Source organism: Triturus cristatus, chromosome 8 (assembly GCF_964204655.1).
Source record: "Triturus cristatus chromosome 8, aTriCri1.1, whole genome shotgun sequence".
NCBI lineage: Eukaryota > Metazoa > Chordata > Amphibia > Caudata > Salamandridae > Triturus > Triturus cristatus.
Window position 1 is genome coordinate 739716648 of NC_140591.1, and position 22276 is coordinate 739738923.

General features: G+C 41.7%; 9 non-coding genes across 9 annotated transcripts; all 9 read right to left on the reverse strand.

Moving 5' to 3' along the window:
- Positions 1–994: 994 nt before the first annotated feature.
- TRNAV-CAC (transfer RNA valine (anticodon CAC)) lies at positions 995–1067 on the reverse strand. The gene has a single exon. It is a non-coding gene; the product is annotated as a tRNA-Val (tRNA).
- A 2325-nt stretch (positions 1068–3392) lies between these two features.
- Positions 3393–3465, reverse strand: TRNAV-CAC (transfer RNA valine (anticodon CAC)). Its single transcript has one exon. It is a non-coding gene; the product is annotated as a tRNA-Val (tRNA).
- Positions 3466–5790: 2325 nt separating this feature from the next.
- TRNAV-CAC (transfer RNA valine (anticodon CAC)) lies at positions 5791–5863 on the reverse strand. Its single transcript has one exon. It is a non-coding gene; the product is annotated as a tRNA-Val (tRNA).
- A 2325-nt stretch (positions 5864–8188) lies between these two features.
- TRNAV-CAC (transfer RNA valine (anticodon CAC)) lies at positions 8189–8261 on the reverse strand. Its single transcript has one exon. It is a non-coding gene; the product is annotated as a tRNA-Val (tRNA).
- Positions 8262–10586: 2325 nt separating this feature from the next.
- Positions 10587–10659, reverse strand: TRNAV-CAC (transfer RNA valine (anticodon CAC)). The gene has a single exon. It is a non-coding gene; the product is annotated as a tRNA-Val (tRNA).
- A 2325-nt stretch (positions 10660–12984) lies between these two features.
- TRNAV-CAC (transfer RNA valine (anticodon CAC)) lies at positions 12985–13057 on the reverse strand. Its single transcript has one exon. It is a non-coding gene; the product is annotated as a tRNA-Val (tRNA).
- Positions 13058–15381: 2324 nt separating this feature from the next.
- Positions 15382–15454, reverse strand: TRNAV-CAC (transfer RNA valine (anticodon CAC)). Its single transcript has one exon. It is a non-coding gene; the product is annotated as a tRNA-Val (tRNA).
- Positions 15455–17779: 2325 nt separating this feature from the next.
- Positions 17780–17852, reverse strand: TRNAV-CAC (transfer RNA valine (anticodon CAC)). Its single transcript has one exon. It is a non-coding gene; the product is annotated as a tRNA-Val (tRNA).
- A 2325-nt stretch (positions 17853–20177) lies between these two features.
- TRNAV-CAC (transfer RNA valine (anticodon CAC)) lies at positions 20178–20250 on the reverse strand. The gene has a single exon. It is a non-coding gene; the product is annotated as a tRNA-Val (tRNA).
- Between the last annotated feature and the right edge of the window lie 2026 nt (positions 20251–22276).

The window sequence follows — 22276 nt, forward strand, 5'->3', positions numbered from 1 at the left end:
TGTGATGCTTGCCAAGAAAACACTACATTCTGGAGCGCTGATGATCAGAACATTCTGCTCCTGAAGGATAGAAAAGACAGCTTGATTGAAATAAAGTCTGTTTATATTGACGCTCTCTCTCTCCCTATATATACATACATGCGTACACACACACACACAGGTATGTCATGCATTTCTTCAGATTTGTTTCAACCATTTACCATTTATTGGAGAATCCCTACTTTTCAAGTGACTGCAAATGAAGTCATCTCTGGCACTTTTTGTGCAAAGTAAGAGACACACATGGCACCTTTTTATAAAAGTCATCGGTTTCTTTGTTACTGTGTACTTTCAAAGCATGGGGCTTTCACACGTCAGGTAAACCTGATTACCACTACACAACAAAAGCAGATGCAGCTTTCTTATCTATGTCGTGATAGAACAGTTGTGAATTGAGTAGAAGAAGGGCCCTGATGTGATACTTATTACATGCTTCCTGTAAGATAGTCAAACATGCAGGCTAGGAAGGAAGATGCAAATATCAATGTATTAGAAAAACACCTAAAGGCGAGTGATATGCTTTCATTCATGCATGGCTAGGAAAAATCGCCATACTGTTGCAAACATTCTTACACCACCAACTGGAAATAAATGATTCTGACATTAAACGTAAAGGTGACAATGCATTTGTATCATCACCTTGAGAAGGATCATCTTGGAATTGAGCCGAGGGCCTCTGCACTCAAAGCCAGAAACACTCCACTAAAATAGGATTCCTGTTGGTGCCAACAATTCTTCATGTTAATGCTTGTTCTAGGTGAGCAGCGAACCGATTGCAGGGCTCTTTTGAAAGCAAGGTCTGAGAACCAACAGATACATCCACACGCCGATTACTTTAGTGTTTTGAGAGAATTCCCTTTCTTGGAACGAGATTGCATGAAATAATCTTCAGGGCTTGGACAATTCCATGGCAAAACGGCACCTATCAACATTGTAGCCAACACAATATAACAACTGTTTCTGCCCGGTATCGAACCGGGGACCTTTCGCGTGTGAGGCGAACGTGATAACCACTACACTACAGAAACAGATACCTACAGTTGATTTTTCTGTAATGAAACTGCTCCGAACTGGCTATTCCATGGGCCTCTGGCTTTAGATTTAATTCATGCAACCTGCCCGACATCCCTAGCTGAACGCTCGTACATGCCATGCAAGACCGGATGTTTGGTATTAGCTCAGACTGGGCAGGGCTGAAGCATGAGACTCTAGCAAAGAATTATCCACTACTGCAAAGAAAAAATTGATGTTGGCTTTGAAACGCAAACTTCAAAACAACTTGAAAAGAGTACCAAGAAAAGGGCTCGTCCGGGATTTGAACCCGGGACCTCTCGCACCCAAAGCGAGAATCATACCCCTAGACCAACGAGCCCTCAAAATCCTCTTACCTCTCAAAAGCCAATGCCGGCTCTAAGCCCGCAATGAAGATCATGCTGGTATCTTTATGATGCTTGGTCTGTGAATACGCATGAAAGTCAGTCTCAACTTACCCTTTCTCAAACGATAGCACTATCATTTACAAGTGTCTCCTTTTATTTCGTCCCAGCTTTGGACACGTCTTACAGGAAGTCAGCCCTTATTTATATATTTCTGCAGTGGCTGAAGCTTAATGAGAAAGAGTAACAAGTTGTTCATAACAACATAAGAAACACATTGTGCATTTTCTCTCAAATACTCCTTCACTTTGTGCCAATAGAAATACCAAGGTGAATACCTAGGCCACAGATTCAAGCTAAAGATCTTCCTGCTGAATGCAAGGCGCAATAAAAATTGCATATCGCTGGACTAAAGCATTTCTTGCATAGCCTCTAACATCATAACATAACTGAGCTGCTAGCAGCAAGCTAACCAATACCTTTCTGAAATGAGAATTACATGTGCTTATCTGCTCAATCAGTGCTCGATCAAGCTCGATCAGGCGAGACTTAGAAAAGGTGGAAAGGGTCCAAGTGGATGCCCCTTCCTTTTTAGGGTGGGTCCTGCTGACTATCATAGGATTGCTTGTAAAAGTGGCCAGGGTCAGAGGAAAAGCTGCCAACACTTCTTAGCGTTCTCTATAGATGCAGTTATTTTCTGTGTCTGTAATTTCGGCCTTTTCCCAGAAGTCTCTATTCTGCCTATGCAAATTAACAAAAGCAGTGCTTATTCCTCACTTGCTCAAATGTCCTTCCTGTCCAGAAAGCTCTGATTAAGCATGCTTATTTTCTTTTTCTGGGATATTTTAAATTGTTTCGCTGTCCAGTCTGTGAGCAGTAGAAAGCTGCTTATTATGCCAGGTTTTGATGAATCCCCAAGGTGCAAGTACAGAGGAATATATCAGTCTGTAGGATATGGAACTTTTAGCTAACACATCACAATATGTGATGCTTGCCAAGAAAACACTACATTCTGGAGCGCTGATGATCAGAACATTCTGCTCCTGAAGGATAGAAAAGACAGCTTGATTGAAATAAAGTCTGTTTATATTGACGCTCTCTCTCTCCCTATATATACATACATGCGTACACACACACACACAGGTATGTCATGCATTTCTTCAGATTTGTTTCAACCATTTACCATTTATTGGAGAATCCCTACTTTTCAAGTGACTGCAAATGAAGTCATCTCTGGCACTTTTTGTGCAAAGTAAGAGACACACATGGCACCTTTTTATAAAAGTCATCGGTTTCTTTGTTACTGTGTACTTTCAAAGCATGGGGCTTTCACACGTCAGGTAAACCTGATTACCACTACACAACAAAAGCAGATGCAGCTTTCTTATCTATGTCGTGATAGAACAGTTGTGAATTGAGTAGAAGAAGGGCCCTGATGTGATACTTATTACATGCTTCCTGTAAGATAGTCAAACATGCAGGCTAGGAAGGAAGATGCAAATATCAATGTATTAGAAAAACACCTAAAGGCGAGTGATATGCTTTCATTCATGCATGGCTAGGAAAAATCGCCATACTGTTGCAAACATTCTTACACCACCAACTGGAAATAAATGATTCTGACATTAAACGTAAAGGTGACAATGCATTTGTATCATCACCTTGAGAAGGATCATCTTGGAATTGAGCCGAGGGCCTCTGCACTCAAAGCCAGAAACACTCCACTAAAATAGGATTCCTGTTGGTGCCAACAATTCTTCATCTTAATGCTTGTTCTAGGTGAGCAGCGAACCGATTGCAGGGCTCTTTTGAAAGCAAGGTCTGAGAACCAACAGATACATCCACACGCCGATTACTTTAGTGTTTTGAGAGAATTCCCTTTCTTGGAACGAGATTGCATGAAATAATCTTCAGGGCTTGGACAATTCCATGGCAAAACGGCACCTATCAACATTGTAGCCAACACAATATAACAACTGTTTCTGCCCGGTTTCGAACCGGGGACCTTTCGCGTGTGAGGCGAACGTGATAACCACTACACTACAGAAACAGATACCTACAGTTGATTTTTCTGTAATGAAACTGCTCCGAACTGGCTATTCCATGGGCCTCTGGCTTTAGATTTAATTCATGCAACCTGCCCGACATCCCTAGCTGAACGCTCGTACATGCCATGCAAGACCGGATGTTTGGTATTAGCTCAGACTGGGCAGGGCTGAAGCATGAGACTCTAGCAAAGAATTATCCACTACTGCAAAGAAAAAATTGATGTTGGCTTTGAAACGCAAACTTCAAAACAACTTGAAAAGAGTACCAAGAAAAGGGCTCGTCCGGGATTTGAACCCGGGACCTCTCGCACCCAAAGCGAGAATCATACCCCTAGACCAACGAGCCCTCAAAATCCTCTTACCTCTCAAAAGCCAATGCCGGCTCTAAGCCCGCAATGAAGATCATGCTGGTATCTTTATGATGCTTGGTCTGTGAATACGCATGAAAGTCAGTCTCAACTTACCCTTTCTCAAACGATAGCACTATCATTTACAAGTGTCTCCTTTTATTTCGTCCCAGCTTTGGACACGTCTTACAGGAAGTCAGCCCTTATTTATATATTTCTGCAGTGGCTGAAGCTTAATGAGAAAGAGTAACAAGTTGTTCATAACAACATAAGAAACACATTGTGCATTTTCTCTCAAATACTCCTTCACTTTGTGCCAATATAAATACCAAGGTGAATACCTAGGCCACAGATTCAAGCTAAAGATCTTCCTGCTGAATGCAAGGCGCAATAAAAATTGCATATCGCTGGACTAAAGCATTCCTTGCATAGCCTCTAACATCATAACATAACTGAGCTGCTAGCAGCAAGCTAACCAATACCTTTCTGAAATGAGAATTACATGTGCTTATCTGCTCAATCAGTGCTCGATCAAGCTCGATCAGGCGAGACTTAGAAAAGGTGGAAAGGGTCCAAGTGGATGCCCCTTCCTTTTTAGGGCGGGTCCTGCTGACTATCATAGGATTGCTTGTAAAAGTGGCCAGGGTCAGAGGAAAAGCTGCCAACACTTCTTAGCGTTCTCTATAGATGCAGTTATTTTCTGTGTCTGTAATTTCGGCCTTTTCCCAGAAGTCTCTATTCTGCCTATGCAAATTAACAAAAGCAGTGCTTATTCCTCACTTGCTCAAATGTCCTTCCTGTCCAGAAAGCTCTGATTAAGCATGCTTATTTTCTTTTTCTGGGATATTTTAAATTGTTTCGCTGTCCAGTCTGTGAGCAGTAGAAAGCTGCTTATTATGCCAGGTTTTGATGAATCCCCAAGGTGCAAGTACAGAGGAATATATCAGTCTGTAGGATATGGAACTTTTAGCTAACACATCACAATATGTGATGCTTGCCAAGAAAACACTACATTCTGGAGCGCTGATGATCAGAACATTCTGCTCCTGAAGGATAGAAAAGACAGCTTGATTGAAATAAAGTCTGTTTATATTGACGCTCTCTCTCTCCCTATATATACATACATGCGTACACACACACACACAGGTATGTCATGCATTTCTTCAGATTTGTTTCAACCATTTACCATTTATTGGAGAATCCCTACTTTTCAAGTGACTGCAAATGAAGTCATCTCTGGCACTTTTTGTGCAAAGTAAGAGACACACATGGCACCTTTTTATAAAAGTCATCGGTTTCTTTGTTACTGTGTACTTTCAAAGCATGGGGCTTTCACACGTCAGGTAAACCTGATTACCACTACACAACAAAAGCAGATGCAGCTTTCTTATCTATGTCGTGATAGAACAGTTGTGAATTGAGTAGAAGAAGGGCCCTGATGTGATACTTATTACATGCTTCCTGTAAGATAGTCAAACATGCAGGCTAGGAAGGAAGATGCAAATATCAATGTATTAGAAAAACACCTAAAGGCGAGTGATATGCTTTCATTCATGCATGGCTAGGAAAAATCGCCATACTGTTGCAAACATTCTTACACCACCAACTGGAAATAAATGATTCTGACATTAAACGTAAAGGTGACAATGCATTTGTATCATCACCTTGAGAAGGATCATCTTGGAATTGAGCCGAGGGCCTCTGCACTCAAAGCCAGAAACACTCCACTAAAATAGGATTCCTGTTGGTGCCAACAATTCTTCATGTTAATGCTTGTTCTAGGTGAGCAGCGAACCGATTGCAGGGCTCTTTTGAAAGCAAGGTCTGAGAACCAACAGATACATCCACACGCCGATTACTTTAGTGTTTTGAGAGAATTCCCTTTCTTGGAACGAGATTGCATGAAATAATCTTCAGGGCTTGGACAATTCCATGGCAAAACGGCACCTATCAACATTGTAGCCAACACAATATAACAACTGTTTCTGCCCGGTTTCGAACCGGGGACCTTTCGCGTGTGAGGCGAACGTGATAACCACTACACTACAGAAACAGATACCTACAGTTGATTTTTCTGTAATGAAACTGCTCCGAACTGGCTATTCCATGGGCCTCTGGCTTTAGATTTAATTCATGCAACCTGCCCGACATCCCTAGCTGAACGCTCGTACATGCCATGCAAGACCGGATGTTTGGTATTAGCTCAGACTGGGCAGGGCTGAAGCATGAGACTCTAGCAAAGAATTATCCACTACTGCAAAGAAAAAATTGATGTTGGCTTTGAAACGCAAACTTCAAAACAACTTGAAAAGAGTACCAAGAAAAGGGCTCGTCCGGGATTTGAACCCGGGACCTCTCGCACCCAAAGCGAGAATCATACCCCTAGACCAACGAGCCCTCAAAATCCTCTTACCTCTCAAAAGCCAATACCGGCTCTAAGCCCGCAATGAAGATCATGCTGGTATCTTTATGATGCTTGGTCTGTGAATACGCATGAAAGTCAGTCTCAACTTACCCTTTCTCAAACGATAGCACTATCATTTACAAGTGTCTCCTTTTATTTCGTCCCAGCTTTGGACACGTCTTACAGGAAGTCAGCCCTTATTTATATATTTCTGCAGTGGCTGAAGCTTAATGAGAAAGAGTAACAAGTTGTTCATAACAACATAAGAAACACATTGTGCATTTTCTCTCAAATATTCCTTCACTTTGTGCCAATAGAAATACCAAGGTGAATACCTAGGCCACAGATTCAAGCTAAAGATCTTCCTGCTGAATGCAAGGCGCAATAAAAACTGCATATCGCTGGACTAAAGCATTCCTTGCATAGCCTCTAACATCATAACATAACTGAGCTGCTAGCAGCAAGCTAACCAATACCTTTCTGAAATGAGAATTACATGTGCTTATCTGCTCAATCAGTGCTCGATCAAGCTCGATCAGGCGAGACTTAGAAAAGGTGGAAAGGGTCCAAGTGGATGCCCCTTCCTTTTTAGGGTGGGTCCTGCTGACTATCATAGGATTGCTTGTAAAAGTGGCCAGGGTCAGAGGAAAAGCTGCCAACACTTCTTAGCGTTCTCTATAGATGCAGTTATTTTCTGTGTCTGTAATTTCGGCCTTTTCCCAGAAGTCTCTATTCTGCCTATGCAAATTAACAAAAGCAGTGCTTATTCCTCACTTGCTCAAATGTCCTTCCTGTCCAGAAAGCTCTGATTAAGCATGCTTATTTTCTTTTTCTGGGATATTTTAAATTGTTTCGCTGTCCAGTCTGTGAGCAGTAGAAAGCTGCTTATTATGCCAGGTTTTGATGAATCCCCAAGGTGCAAGTACAGAGGAATATATCAGTCTGTAGGATATGGAACTTTTAGCTAACACATCACAATATGTGATGCTTGCCAAGAAAACACTACATTCTGGAGCGCTGATGATCAGAACATTCTGCTCCTGAAGGATAGAAAAGACAGCTTGATTGAAATAAAGTCTGTTTATATTGACGCTCTCTCTCTCCCTATATATACATACATGCGTACACACACACACACAGGTATGTCATGCATTTCTTCAGATTTGTTTCAACCATTTACCATTTATTGGAGAATCCCTACTTTTCAAGTGACTGCAAATGAAGTCATCTCTGGCACTTTTTGTGCAAAGTAAGAGACACACATGGCACCTTTTTATAAAAGTCATCGGTTTCTTTGTTACTGTGTACTTTCAAAGCATGGGGCTTTCACACGTCAGGTAAACCTGATTACCACTACACAACAAAAGCAGATGCAGCTTTCTTATCTATGTCGTGATAGAACAGTTGTGAATTGAGTAGAAGAAGGGCCCTGATGTGATACTTATTACATGCTTCCTGTAAGATAGTCAAACATGCAGGCTAGGAAGGAAGATGCAAATATCAATGTATTAGAAAAACACCTAAAGGCGAGTGATATGCTTTCATTCATGCATGGCTAGGAAAAATCGCCATACTGTTGCAAACATTCTTACACCACCAACTGGAAATAAATGATTCTGACATTAAACGTAAAGGTGACAATGCATTTGTATCATCACCTTGAGAAGGATCATCTTGGAATTGAGCCGAGGGCCTCTGCACTCAAAGCCAGAAACACTCCACTAAAATAGGATTCCTGTTGGTGCCAACAATTCTTCATGTTAATGCTTGTTCTAGGTGAGCAGCGAACCGATTGCAGGGCTCTTTTGAAAGCAAGGTCTGAGAACCAACAGATACATCCACACGCCGATTACTTTAGTGTTTTGAGAGAATTCCCTTTCTTGGAACGAGATTGCATGAAATAATCTTCAGGGCTTGGACAATTCCATGGCAAAACGGCACCTATCAACATTGTAGCCAACACAATATAACAACTGTTTCTGCCCGGTTTCGAACCGGGGACCTTTCGCGTGTGAGGCGAACGTGATAACCACTACACTACAGAAACAGATACCTACAGTTGATTTTTCTGTAATGAAACTGCTCCGAACTGGCTATTCCATGGGCCTCTGGCTTTAGATTTAATTCATGCAACCTGCCCGACATCCCTAGCTGAACGCTCGTACATGCCATGCAAGACCGGATGTTTGGTATTAGCTCAGACTGGGCAGGGCTGAAGCATGAGACTCTAGCAAAGAATTATCCACTACTGCAAAGAAAAAATTGATGTTGGCTTTGAAACGCAAACTTCAAAACAACTTGAAAAGAGTACCAAGAAAAGGGCTCGTCCGGGATTTGAACCCGGGACCTCTCGCACCCAAAGCGAGAATCATACCCCTAGACCAACGAGCCCTCAAAATCCTCTTACCTCTCAAAAGCCAATGCCGGCTCTAAGCCCGCAATGAAGATCATGCTGGTATCTTTATGATGCTTGGTCTGTGAATACGCATGAAAGTCAGTCTCAACTTACCCTTTCTCAAACGATAGCACTATCATTTACAAGTGTCTCCTTTTATTTCGTCCCAGCTTTGGACACGTCTTACAGGAAGTCAGCCCTTATTTATATATTTCTGCAGTGGCTGAAGCTTAATGAGAAAGAGTAACAAGTTGTTCATAACAACATAAGAAACACATTGTGCATTTTCTCTCAAATACTCCTTCACTTTGTGCCAATAGAAATACCAAGGTGAATACCTAGGCCACAGATTCAAGCTAAAGATCTTCCTGCTGAATGCAAGGCGCAATAAAAATTGCATATCGCTGGACTAAAGCATTCCTTGCATAGCCTCTAACATCATAACATAACTGAGCTGCTAGCAGCAAGCTAACCAATACCTTTCTGAAATGAGAATTACATGTGCTTATCTGCTCAATCAGTGCTCGATCAAGCTCGATCAGGCGAGACTTAGAAAAGGTGGAAAGGGTCCAAGTGGATGCCCCTTCCTTTTTAGGGCGGGTCCTGCTGACTATCATAGGATTGCTTGTAAAAGTGGCCAGGGTCAGAGGAAAAGCTGCCAACACTTCTTAGCGTTCTCTATAGATGCAGTTATTTTCTGTGTCTGTAATTTCGGCCTTTTCCCAGAAGTCTCTATTCTGCCTATGCAAATTAACAAAAGCAGTGCTTATTCCTCACTTGCTCAAATGTCCTTCCTGTCCAGAAAGCTCTGATTAAGCATGCTTATTTTCTTTTTCTGGGATATTTTAAATTGTTTCGCTGTCCAGTCTGTGAGCAGTAGAAAGCTGCTTATTATGCCAGGTTTTGATGAATCCCCAAGGTGCAAGTACAGAGGAATATATCAGTCTGTAGGATATGGAACTTTTAGCTAACACATCACAATATGTGATGCTTGCCAAGAAAACACTACATTCTGGAGCGCTGATGATCAGAACATTCTGCTCCTGAAGGATAGAAAAGACAGCTTGATTGAAATAAAGTCTGTTTATATTGACGCTCTCTCTCTCCCTATATATACATACATGCGTACACACACACACACAGGTATGTCATGCATTTCTTCAGATTTGTTTCAACCATTTACCATTTATTGGAGAATCCCTACTTTTCAAGTGACTGCAAATGAAGTCATCTCTGGCACTTTTTGTGCAAAGTAAGAGACACACATGGCACCTTTTTATAAAAGTCATCGGTTTCTTTGTTACTGTGTACTTTCAAAGCATGGGGCTTTCACACGTCAGGTAAACCTGATTACCACTACACAACAAAAGCAGATGCAGCTTTCTTATCTATGTCGTGATAGAACAGTTGTGAATTGAGTAGAAGAAGGGCCCTGATGTGATACTTATTACATGCTTCCTGTAAGATAGTCAAACATGCAGGCTAGGAAGGAAGATGCAAATATCAATGTATTAGAAAAACACCTAAAGGCGAGTGATATGCTTTCATTCATGCATGGCTAGGAAAAATCGCCATACTGTTGCAAACATTCTTACACCACCAACTGGAAATAAATGATTCTGACATTAAACGTAAAGGTGACAATGCATTTGTATCATCACCTTGAGAAGGATCATCTTGGAATTGAGCCGAGGGCCTCTGCACTCAAAGCCAGAAACACTCCACTAAAATAGGATTCCTGTTGGTGCCAACAATTCTTCATGTTAATGCTTGTTCTAGGTGAGCAGCGAACCGATTGCAGGGCTCTTTTGAAAGCAAGGTCTGAGAACCAACAGATACATCCACACGCCGATTACTTTAGTGTTTTGAGAGAATTCCCTTTCTTGGAACGAGATTGCATGAAATAATCTTCAGGGCTTGGACAATTCCATGGCAAAACGGCACCTATCAACATTGTAGCCAACACAATATAACAACTGTTTCTGCCCGGTTTCGAACCGGGGACCTTTCGCGTGTGAGGCGAACGTGATAACCACTACACTACAGAAACAGATACCTACAGTTGATTTTTCTGTAATGAAACTGCTCCGAACTGGCTATTCCATGGGCCTCTGGCTTTAGATTTAATTCATGCAACCTGCCCGACATCCCTAGCTGAACGCTCGTACATGCCATGCAAGACCGGATGTTTGGTATTAGCTCAGACTGGGCAGGGCTGAAGCATGAGACTCTAGCAAAGAATTATCCACTACTGCAAAGAAAAAATTGATGTTGGCTTTGAAACGCAAACTTCAAAACAACTTGAAAAGAGTACCAAGAAAAGGGCTCGTCCGGGATTTGAACCCGGGACCTCTCGCACCCAAAGCGAGAATCATACCCCTAGACCAACGAGCCCTCAAAATCCTCTTACCTCTCAAAAGCCAATACCGGCTCTAAGCCCGCAATGAAGATCATGCTGGTATCTTTATGATGCTTGGTCTGTGAATACGCATGAAAGTCAGTCTCAACTTACCCTTTCTCAAACGATAGCACTATCATTTACAAGTGTCTCCTTTTATTTCGTCCCAGCTTTGGACACGTCTTACAGGAAGTCAGCCCTTATTTATATATTTCTGCAGTGGCTGAAGCTTAATGAGAAAGAGTAACAAGTTGTTCATAACAACATAAGAAACACATTGTGCATTTTCTCTCAAATACTCCTTCACTTTGTGCCAATAGAAATACCAAGGTGAATACCTAGGCCACAGATTCAAGCTAAAGATCTTCCTGTTGAATGCAAGGCGCAATAAAAACTGCATATCGCTGGACTAAAGCATTCCTTGCATAGCCTCTAACATCATAACATAACTGAGCTGCTAGCAGCAAGCTAACCAATACCTTTCTGAAATGAGAATTACATGTGCTTATCTGCTCAATCAGTGCTCGATCAAGCTCGATCAGGCGAGACTTAGAAAAGGTGGAAAGGGTCCAAGTGGATGCCCCTTCCTTTTTAGGGTGGGTCCTGCTGACTATCAAAGGATTGCTTGTAAAAGTGGCCAGGGTCAGAGGAAAAGCTGCCAACACTTCTTAGCGTTCTCTATAGATGCAGTTATTTTCTGTGTCTGTAATTTCGGCCTTTTCCCAGAAGTCTCTATTCTGCCTATGCAAATTAACAAAAGCAGTGCTTATTCCTTACTTGCTCAAATGTCCTTCCTGTCCAGAAAGCTCTGATTAAGCATGCTTATTTTCTTTTTCTGGGATATTTTAAATTGTTTCGCTGTCCAGTGTGTGAGCAGTAGAAAGCTGCTTATTATGCCAGGTTTTGATGAATCCCCAAGGTGCAAGTACAGAGGAATATATCAGTCTGTAGGATATGGAACTTTTAGCTAACACATCACAATATGTGATGCTTGCCAAGAAAACACTACATTCTGGAGCGCTGATGATCAGAACATTCTGCTCCTGAAGGATAGAAAAGACAGCTTGATTGAAATAAAGTCTGTTTATATTGACGCTCTCTCTCTCCCTATATATACATACATGCGTACACACACACACACAGGTATGTCATGCATTTCTTCAGATTTGTTTCAACCATTTACCATTTATTGGAGAATCCCTACTTTTCAAGTGACTGCAAATGAAGTCATCTCTGGCACTTTTTGTGCAAAGTAAGAGACACACATGGCACCTTTTTATAAAAGTCATCGGTTTCTTTGTTACTGTGTACTTTCAAAGCATGGGGCTTTCACACGTCAGGTAAACCTGATTACCACTACACAACAAAAGCAGATGCAGCTTTCTTATCTATGTCGTGATAGAACAGTTGTGAATTGAGTAGAAGAAGGGCCCTGATGTGATACTTATTACATGCTTCCTGTAAGATAGTCAAACATGCAGGCTAGGAAGGAAGATGCAAATATCAATGTATTAGAAAAACACCTAAAGGCGAGTGATATGCTTTCATTCATGCATGGCTAGGAAAAATCGCCATACTGTTGCAAACATTCTTACACCACCAACTGGAAATAAATGATTCTGACATTAAACGTAAAGGTGACAATGCATTTGTATCATCACCTTGAGAAGGATCATCTTGGAATTGAGCCGAGGGCCTCTGCACTCAAAGCCAGAAACACTCCACTAAAATAGGATTCCTGTTGGTGCCAACAATTCTTCATGTTAATGCTTGTTCTAGGTGAGCAGCGAACCGATTGCAGGGCTCTTTTGAAAGCAAGGTCTAAGAACCAACAGATACATCCACACGCCGATTACTTTAGTGTTTTGAGAGAATTCCCTTTCTTGGAACGAGATTGCATGAAATAATCTTCAGGGCTTGGACAATTCCATGGCAAAACGGCACCTATCAACATTGTAGCCAACACAATATAACAACTGTTTCTGCCCGGTTTCGAACCGGGGACCTTTCGCGTGTGAGGCGAACGTGATAACCACTACACTACAGAAACAGATACCTACAGTTGATTTTTCTGTAATGAAACTGCTCCGAACTGGCTATTCCATGGGCCTCTGGCTTTAGATTTAATTCATGCAACCTGCCCGACATCCCTAGCTGAACGCTCGTACATGCCATGCAAGACCGGATGTTTGGTATTAGCTCAGACTGGGCAGGGCTGAAGCATGAGACTCTAGCAAAGAATTATCCACTACTGCAAAGAAAAAATTGATGTTGGCTTTGAAACGCAAACTTCAAAACAACTTGAAAAGAGTACCAAGAAAAGGGCTCGTCCGGATTTGAACCCGGGACCTCTCGCACCCAAAGCGAGAATCATACCCCTAGACCAACGAGCCCTCAAAATCCTCTTACCTCTCAAAAGCCAATGCCGGCTCTAAGCCCGCAATGAAGATCATGCTGGTATCTTTATGATGCTTGGTCTGTGAATACGCATGAAAGTCAGTCTCAACTTACCCTTTCTCAAACGATAGCACTATCATTTACAAGTGTCTCCTTTTATTTCGTCCCAGCTTTGGACACGTCTTACAGGAAGTCAGCCCTTATTTATATATTTCTGCAGTGGCTGAAGCTTAATGAGAAAGAGTAACAAGTTGTTCATAACAACATAAGAAACACATTGTGCATTTTCTCTCAAATACTCCTTCACTTTGTGCCAATAGAAATACCAAGGTGAATACCTAGGCCACAGATTCAAGCTAAAGATCTTCCTGCTGAATGCAAGGCGCAATAAAAATTGCATATCGCTGGACTAAAGCATTCCTTGCATAGCCTCTAACATCATAACATAACTGAGCTGCTAGCAGCAAGCTAACCAATACCTTTCTGAAATGAGAATTACATGTGCTTATCTGCTCAATCAGTGCTCGATCAAGCTCGATCAGGCGAGACTTAGAAAAGGTGGAAAGGGTCCAAGTGGATGCCCCTTCCTTTTTAGGGCGGGTCCTGCTGACTATCATAGGATTGCTTGTAAAAGTGGCCAGGGTCAGAGGAAAAGCTGCCAACACTTCTTAGCGTTCTCTATAGATGCAGTTATTTTCTGTGTCTGTAATTTCGGCCTTTTCCCAGAAGTCTCTATTCTGCCTATGCAAATTAACAAAAGCAGTGCTTATTCCTCACTTGCTCAAATGTCCTTCCTGTCCAGAAAGCTCTGATTAAGCATGCTTATTTTCTTTTTCTGGGATATTTTAAATTGTTTCGCTGTCCAGTCTGTGAGCAGTAGAAAGCTGCTTATTATGCCAGGTTTTGATGAATCCCCAAGGTGCAAGTACAGAGGAATATATCAGTCTGTAGGATATGGAACTTTTAGCTAACACATCACAATATGTGATGCTTGCCAAGAAAACACTACATTCTGGAGCGCTGATGATCAGAACATTCTGCTCCTGAAGGATAGAAAAGACAGCTTGATTGAAATAAAGTCTGTTTATATTGACGCTCTCTCTCTCCCTATATATACATACATGCGTACACACACACACACAGGTATGTCATGCATTTCTTCAGATTTGTTTCAACCATTTACCATTTATTGGAGAATCCCTACTTTTCAAGTGACTGCAAATGAAGTCATCTCTGGCACTTTTTGTGCAAAGTAAGAGACACACATGGCACCTTTTTATAAAAGTCATCGGTTTCTTTGTTACTGTGTACTTTCAAAGCATGGGGCTTTCACACGTCAGGTAAACCTGATTACCACTACACAACAAAAGCAGATGCAGCTTTCTTATCTATGTCGTGATAGAACAGTTGTGAATTGAGTAGAAGAAGGGCCCTGATGTGATACTTATTACATGCTTCCTGTAAGATAGTCAAACATGCAGGCTAGGAAGGAAGATGCAAATATCAATGTATTAGAAAAACACCTAAAGGCGAGTGATATGCTTTCATTCATGCATGGCTAGGAAAAATCGCCATACTGTTGCAAACATTCTTACACCACCAACTGGAAATAAATGATTCTGACATTAAACGTAAAGGTGACAATGCATTTGTATCATCACCTTGAGAAGGATCATCTTGGAATTGAGCCGAGGGCCTCTGCACTCAAAGCCAGAAACACTCCACTAAAATAGGATTCCTGTTGGTGCCAACAATTCTTCATGTTAATGCTTGTTCTAGGTGAGCAGCGAACCGATTGCAGGGCTCTTTTGAAAGCAAGGTCTGAGAACCAACAGATACATCCACACGCCGATTACTTTAGTGTTTTGAGAGAATTCCCTTTCTTGGAACGAGATTGCATGAAATAATCTTCAGGGCTTGGACAATTCCATGGCAAAACGGCACCTATCAACATTGTAGCCAACACAATATAACAACTGTTTCTGCCCGGTTTCGAACCGGGGACCTTTCGCGTGTGAGGCGAACGTGATAACCACTACACTACAGAAACAGATACCTACAGTTGATTTTTCTGTAATGAAACTGCTCCGAACTGGCTATTCCATGGGCCTCTGGCTTTAGATTTAATTCATGCAACCTGCCCGACATCCCTAGCTGAACGCTCGTACATGCCATGCAAGACCGGATGTTTGGTATTAGCTCAGACTGGGCAGGGCTGAAGCATGAGACTCTAGCAAAGAATTATCCACTACTGCAAAGAAAAAATTGATGTTGGCTTTGAAACGCAAACTTCAAAACAACTTGAAAAGAGTACCAAGAAAAGGGCTCGTCCGGGATTTGAACCCGGGACCTCTCGCACCCAAAGCGAGAATCATACCCCTAGACCAACGAGCCCTCAAAATCCTCTTACCTCTCAAAAGCCAATACCGGCTCTAAGCCCGCAATGAAGATCATGCTGGTATCTTTATGATGCTTGGTCTGTGAATACGCATGAAAGTCAGTCTCAACTTACCCTTTCTCAAACGATAGCACTATCATTTACAAGTGTCTCCTTTTATTTCGTCCCAGCTTTGGACACGTCTTACAGGAAGTCAGCCCTTATTTATATATTTCTGCAGTGGCTGAAGCTTAATGAGAAAGAGTAACAAGTTGTTCATAACAACATAAGAAACACATTGTGCATTTTCTCTCAAATACTCCTTCACTTTGTGCCAATAGAAATACCAAGGTGAATACCTAGGCCACAGATTCAAGCTAAAGATCTTCCTGTTGAATGCAAGGCGCAATAAAAACTGCATATCGCTGGACTAAAGCATTCCTTGCATAGCCTCTAACATCATAACATAACTGAGCTGCTAGCAGCAAGCTAACCAATAACTTTCTGAAATGAGAATTACATGTGCTTATCTGCTCAATCAGTGCTCAATTAGGCTCGATCAGGCGAGACTTAGAAAAGGTGGAAAGGGTCCAAGTGGATGCCCCTTCCTTTTTAGGGTGGGTCCTGCTGACTATCATAGGATTGCTTGTAAAAGTGGCCAGGGTCAGAGGAAAAGCTGCCAAAACTTCTTAGCGTTCTCTATAGATGCAGCCATTTTCTGTGTCTGTAATTTCCGCCTTTTCCCAGAAGTCTCTATTCTGCCTATGCAAATTAACAAAAGCAGTGCTTATTCCTCACTTGCTCAAATGTCCTTCCTGTCCAGAAAGCTCTGATTAAGCATGCTTATTTTCTTTTTCTGGGATATTTTAAATTGTTTCGCTGTCCAGTCTGTGAGCAGTAGAAAGCTGCTTATTATGCCAGGTTTTGATGAATCCCCAAGGTGCAAGTACAGAGGAATATATCAGTCTGTAGGATATGGAACTTTTAGCTAACACATCACAATATGTGATGCTTGCCAAGAAAACACTACATTCTGGAGCGCTGATGATCAGAACATTCTGCTCCTGAAGGATAGAAAAGACAGCTTGATTGAAATAAAGTCTGTTTATATTGACGCTCTCTCTCTCCCTATATATACATACATGCGTACACACACACACACAGGTATGTCATGCATTTCTTCAGATTTGTTTCAACCATTTACCATTTATTGGAGAATCCCTACTTTTCAAGTGACTGCAAATGAAGTCATCTCTGGCACTTTTTGTGCAAAGTAAGAGACACACATGGCAACTTTTTATAAAAGTCATCGGTTTCTTTGTTACTGTGTACTTTCAAAGCATGGGGCTTTCACACGTCAGGTAAACCTGATTACCACTACACAACAAAAGCAGATGCAGCTTTCTTATCTATGTCGTGATAGAACAGTTGTGAATTGAGTAGAAGAAGGGCCCTGATGTGATACTTATTACATGCTTCCTGTAAGATAGTCAAACATGCAGGCTAGGAAGGAAGATGCAAATATCAATGTATTAGAAAAACACCTAAAGGCGAGTGATATGCTTTCATTCATGCATGGCTAGGAAAAATCGCCATACTGTTGCAAACATTCTTACACCACCAACTGGAAATAAATGATTCTGACATTAAACGTAAAGGTGACAATGCATTTGTATCATCACCTTGAGAAGGATCATCTTGGAATTGAGCCGAGGGCCTCTGCACTCAAAGCCAGAAACACTCCACTAAAATAGGATTCCTGTTGGTGCCAACAATTCTTCATGTTAATGCTTGTTCTAGGTGAGCAGCGAACCGATTGCAGGGCTCTTTTGAAAGCAAGGTCTGAGAACCAACAGATACATCCACACGCCGATTACTTTAGTGTTTTGAGAGAATTCCCTTTCTTGGAACGAGATTGCATGAAATAATCTTCAGGGCTTGGACAATTCCATGGCAAAACGGCACCTATCAACATTGTAGCCAACACAATATAACAACTGTTTCTGCCCGGTTTCGAACCGGGGACCTTTCGCGTGTGAGGCGAACGTGATAACCACTACACTACAGAAACAGATACCTACAGTTGATTTTTCTGTAATGAAACTGCTCCGAACTGGCTATTCCATGGGCCTCTGGCTTTAGATTTAATTCATGCAACCTGCCCGACATCCCTAGCTGAACGCTCGTACATGCCATGCAAGACCGGATGTTTGGTATTAGCTCAGACTGGGCAGGGCTGAAGCATGAGACTCTAGCAAAGAATTATCCACTACTGCAAAGAAAAAATTGATGTTGGCTTTGAAACGCAAACTTCAAAACAACTTGAAAAGAGTACCAAGAAAAGGGCTCGTCCGGGATTTGAACCCGGGACCTCTCGCACCCAAAGCGAGAATCATACCCCTAGACCAACGAGCCCTCAAAATCCTCTTACCTCTCAAAAGCCAATGCCGGCTCTAAGCCCGCAATGAAGATCATGCTGGTATCTTTATGATGCTTGGTCTGTGAATACGCATGAAAGTCAGTCTCAACTTACCCTTTCTCAAACGATAGCACTATCATTTACAAGTGTCTCCTTTTATTTCGTCCCAGCTTTGGACACGTCTTACAGGAAGTCAGCCCTTATTTATATATTTCTGCAGTGGCTGAAGCTTAATGAGAAAGAGTAACAAGTTGTTCATAACAACATAAGAAACACATTGTGCATTTTCTCTCAAATACTCCTTCACTTTGTGCCAATAGAAATACCAAGGTGAATACCTAGGCCACAGATTCAAGCTAAAGATCTTCCTGCTGAATGCAAGGCGCAATAAAAATTGCATATCGCTGGACTAAAGCATTCCTTGCATAGCCTCTAACATCATAACATAACTGAGCTGCTAGCAGCAAGCTAACCAATACCTTTCTGAAATGAGAATTACATGTGCTTATCTGCTCAATCAGTGCTCGATCAAGCTCGATCAGGCGAGACTTAGAAAAGGTGGAAAGGGTCCAAGTGGATGCCCCTTCCTTTTTAGGGTGGGTCCTGCTGACTATCATAGGATTGCTTGTAAAAGTGGCCAGGGTCAGAGGAAAAGCTGCCAACACTTCTTAGCGTTCTCTATAGATGCAGTTATTTTCTGTGTCTGTAATTTCGGCCTTTTCCCAGAAGTCTCTATTCTGCCTATGCAAATTAACAAAAGCAGTGCTTATTCCTCACTTGCTCAAATGTCCTTCCTGTCCAGAAAGCTCTGATTAAGCATGCTTATTTTCTTTTTCTGGGATATTTTAAATTGTTTCGCTGTCCAGTCTGTGAGCAGTAGAAAGCTGCTTATTATGCCAGGTTTTGATGAATCCCCAAGGTGCAAGTACAGAGGAATATATCAGTCTGTAGGATATGGAACTTTTAGCTAACACATCACAATATGTGATGCTTGCCAAGAAAACACTACATTCTGGAGCGCTGATGATCAGAACATTCTGCTCCTGAAGGATAGAAAAGACAGCTTGATTGAAATAAAGTCTGTTTATATTGACGCTCTCTCTCTCCCTATATATACATACATGCGTACACACACACACACAGGTATGTCATGCATTTCTTCAGATTTGTTTCAACCATTTACCATTTATTGGAGAATCCCTACTTTTCAAGTGACTGCAAATGAAGTCATCTCTGGCACTTTTTGTGCAAAGTAAGAGACACACATGGCACCTTTTTATAAAAGTCATCGGTTTCTTTGTTACTGTGTACTTTCAAAGCATGGGGCTTTCACACGTCAGGTAAACCTGATTACCACTACACAACAAAAGCAGATGCAGCTTTCTTATCTATGTCGTGATAGAACAGTTGTGAATTGAGTAGAAGAAGGGCCCTGATGTGATACTTATTACATGCTTCCTGTAAGATAGTCAAACATGCAGGCTAGGAAGGAAGATGCAAATATCAATGTATTAGAAAAACACCTAAAGGCGAGTGATATGCTTTCATTCATGCATGGCTAGGAAAAATCGCCATACTGTTGCAAACATTCTTACACCACCAACTGGAAATAAATGATTCTGACATTAAACGTAAAGGTGACAATGCATTTGTATCATCACCTTGAGAAGGATCATCTTGGAATTGAGCCGAGGGCCTCTGCACTCAAAGCCAGAAACACTCCACTAAAATAGGATTCCTGTTGGTGCCAACAATTCTTCATGTTAATGCTTGTTCTAGGTGAGCAGCGAACCGATTGCAGGGCTCTTTTGAAAGCAAGGTCTGAGAACCAACAGATACATCCACACGCCGATTACTTTAGTGTTTTGAGAGAATTCCCTTCCTTGGAACGAGATTGCATGAAATAATCTTCAGGGCTTGGACAATTCCATGGCAAAACGGCACCTATCAACATTGTAGCCAACACAATATAACAACTGTTTCTGCCCGGTTTCGAACCGGGGACCTTTCGCGTGTGAGGCGAACGTGATAACCACTACACTACAGAAACAGATACCTACAGTTGATTTTTCTGTAATGAAACTGCTCCGAACTGGCTATTCCATGGGCCTCTGGCTTTAGATTTAATTCATGCAACCTGCCCGACATCCCTAGCTGAACGCTCGTACATGCCATGCAAGACAGGATGTTTGGTATGAGCTCAGACTGGGCAGGGCTGAAGCATGAGACTCTAGCAAAGAATTATCCACTACTGCAAAGAAAAAATTGATGTTGGCTTTGAAACGCAAACTTCAAAACAACTTGAAAAGAGTACCAAGAAAAGGGCTCGTCCGGGATTTGAACCCGGGACCTCTCGCACCCAAAGCGAGAATCATACCCCTAGACCAACGAGCCCTCAAAATCCTCTTACCTCTCAAAAGCCAATGCCGGCTCTAAGCCCGCAATGAAGATCATGCTGGTATCTTTATGATGCTTGGTCTGTGAATACGCATGAAAGTCAGTCTCAACTTACCCTTTCTCAAACGATAGCACTATCATTTACAAGTGTCTCCTTTTATTTCGTCCCAGCTTTGGACACGTCTTACAGGAAGTCAGCCCTTATTTATATATTTCTGCAGTGGCTGAAGCTTAATGAGAAAGAGTAACAAGTTGTTCATAACAACATAAGAAACACATTGTGCATTTTCTCTCAAATACTCCTTCACTTTGTGCCAATAGAAATACCAAGGTGAATACCTAGGCCACAGATTCAAGCTAAAGATCTTCCTGCTGAATGCAAGGCGCAATAAAAATTGCATATCGCTGGACTAAAGCATTCCTTGCATAGCCTCTAACATCATAACATAACTGAGCTACTAGCAGCAAGCTAACCAATACCTTTCTGAAATGAGAATTACATGTGCTTATCTGCTCAATCAGTGCTCGATCAAGCTCGATCAGGCGAGACTTAGAAAAGGTGGAAAGGGTCCAAGTGGATGCCCCTTCCTTTTTAGGGCGGGTCCTGCTGACTATCATAGGATTGCTTGTAAAAGTGGCCAGGGTCAGAGGAAAAGCTGCCAACACTTCTTAGCGTTCTCTATAGATGCAGTTATTTTCTGTGTCTGTAATTTCGGCCTTTTCCCAGAAGTCTCTATTCTGCCTATGCAAATTAACAAAAGCAGTGCTTATTCCTCACTTGCTCAAATGTCCTTCCTGTCCAGAAAGCTCTGATTAAGCATGCTTATTTTCTTTTTCTGGGATATTTTAAATTGTTTCGCTGTCCAGTCTGTGAGCAGTAGAAAGCTGCTTATTATGCCAGGTTTTGATGAATCCCCAAGGTGCAAGTACAGAGGAATATATCAGTCTGTAGGATATGGAACTTTTAGCTAACACATCACAATATGTGATGCTTGCCAAGAAAACACTACATTCTGGAGCGCTGATGATCAGAACATTCTGCTCCTGAAGGATAGAAAAGACAGCTTGATTGAAATAAAGTCTGTTTATATTGACGCTCTCTCTCTCCCTATATATACATACATGCGTACACACACACAGGTATGTCATGCATTTCTTCAGATTTGTTTCAACCATTTACCATTTATTGGAGAATCCCTACTTTTCAAGTGACTGCAAATGAAGTCATCTCTGGCACTTTTTGTGCAAAGTAAGAGACACACATGGCACCTTTTTATAAAAGTCATCGGTTTCTTTGTTACTGTGTACTTTCAAAGCATGGGGCTTTCACACGTCAGGTAAACCTGATTACCACTACACAACAAAAGCAGATGCAGCTTTCTTATCTATGTCGTGATAGAACAGTTGTGAATTGAGTAGAAGAAGGGCCCTGATGTGATACTTATTACATGCTTCCTGTAAGATAGTCAAACATGCAGGCTAGGAAGGAAGATGCAAATATCAATGTATTAGAAAAACACCTAAAGGCGAGTGATATGCTTTCATTCATGCATGGCTAGGAAAAATCGCCATACTGTTGCAAACATTCTTACACCACCAACTGGAAATAAATGATTCTGACATTAAACGTAAAGGTGACAATGCATTTGTATCATCACCTTGAGAAGGATCATCTTGGA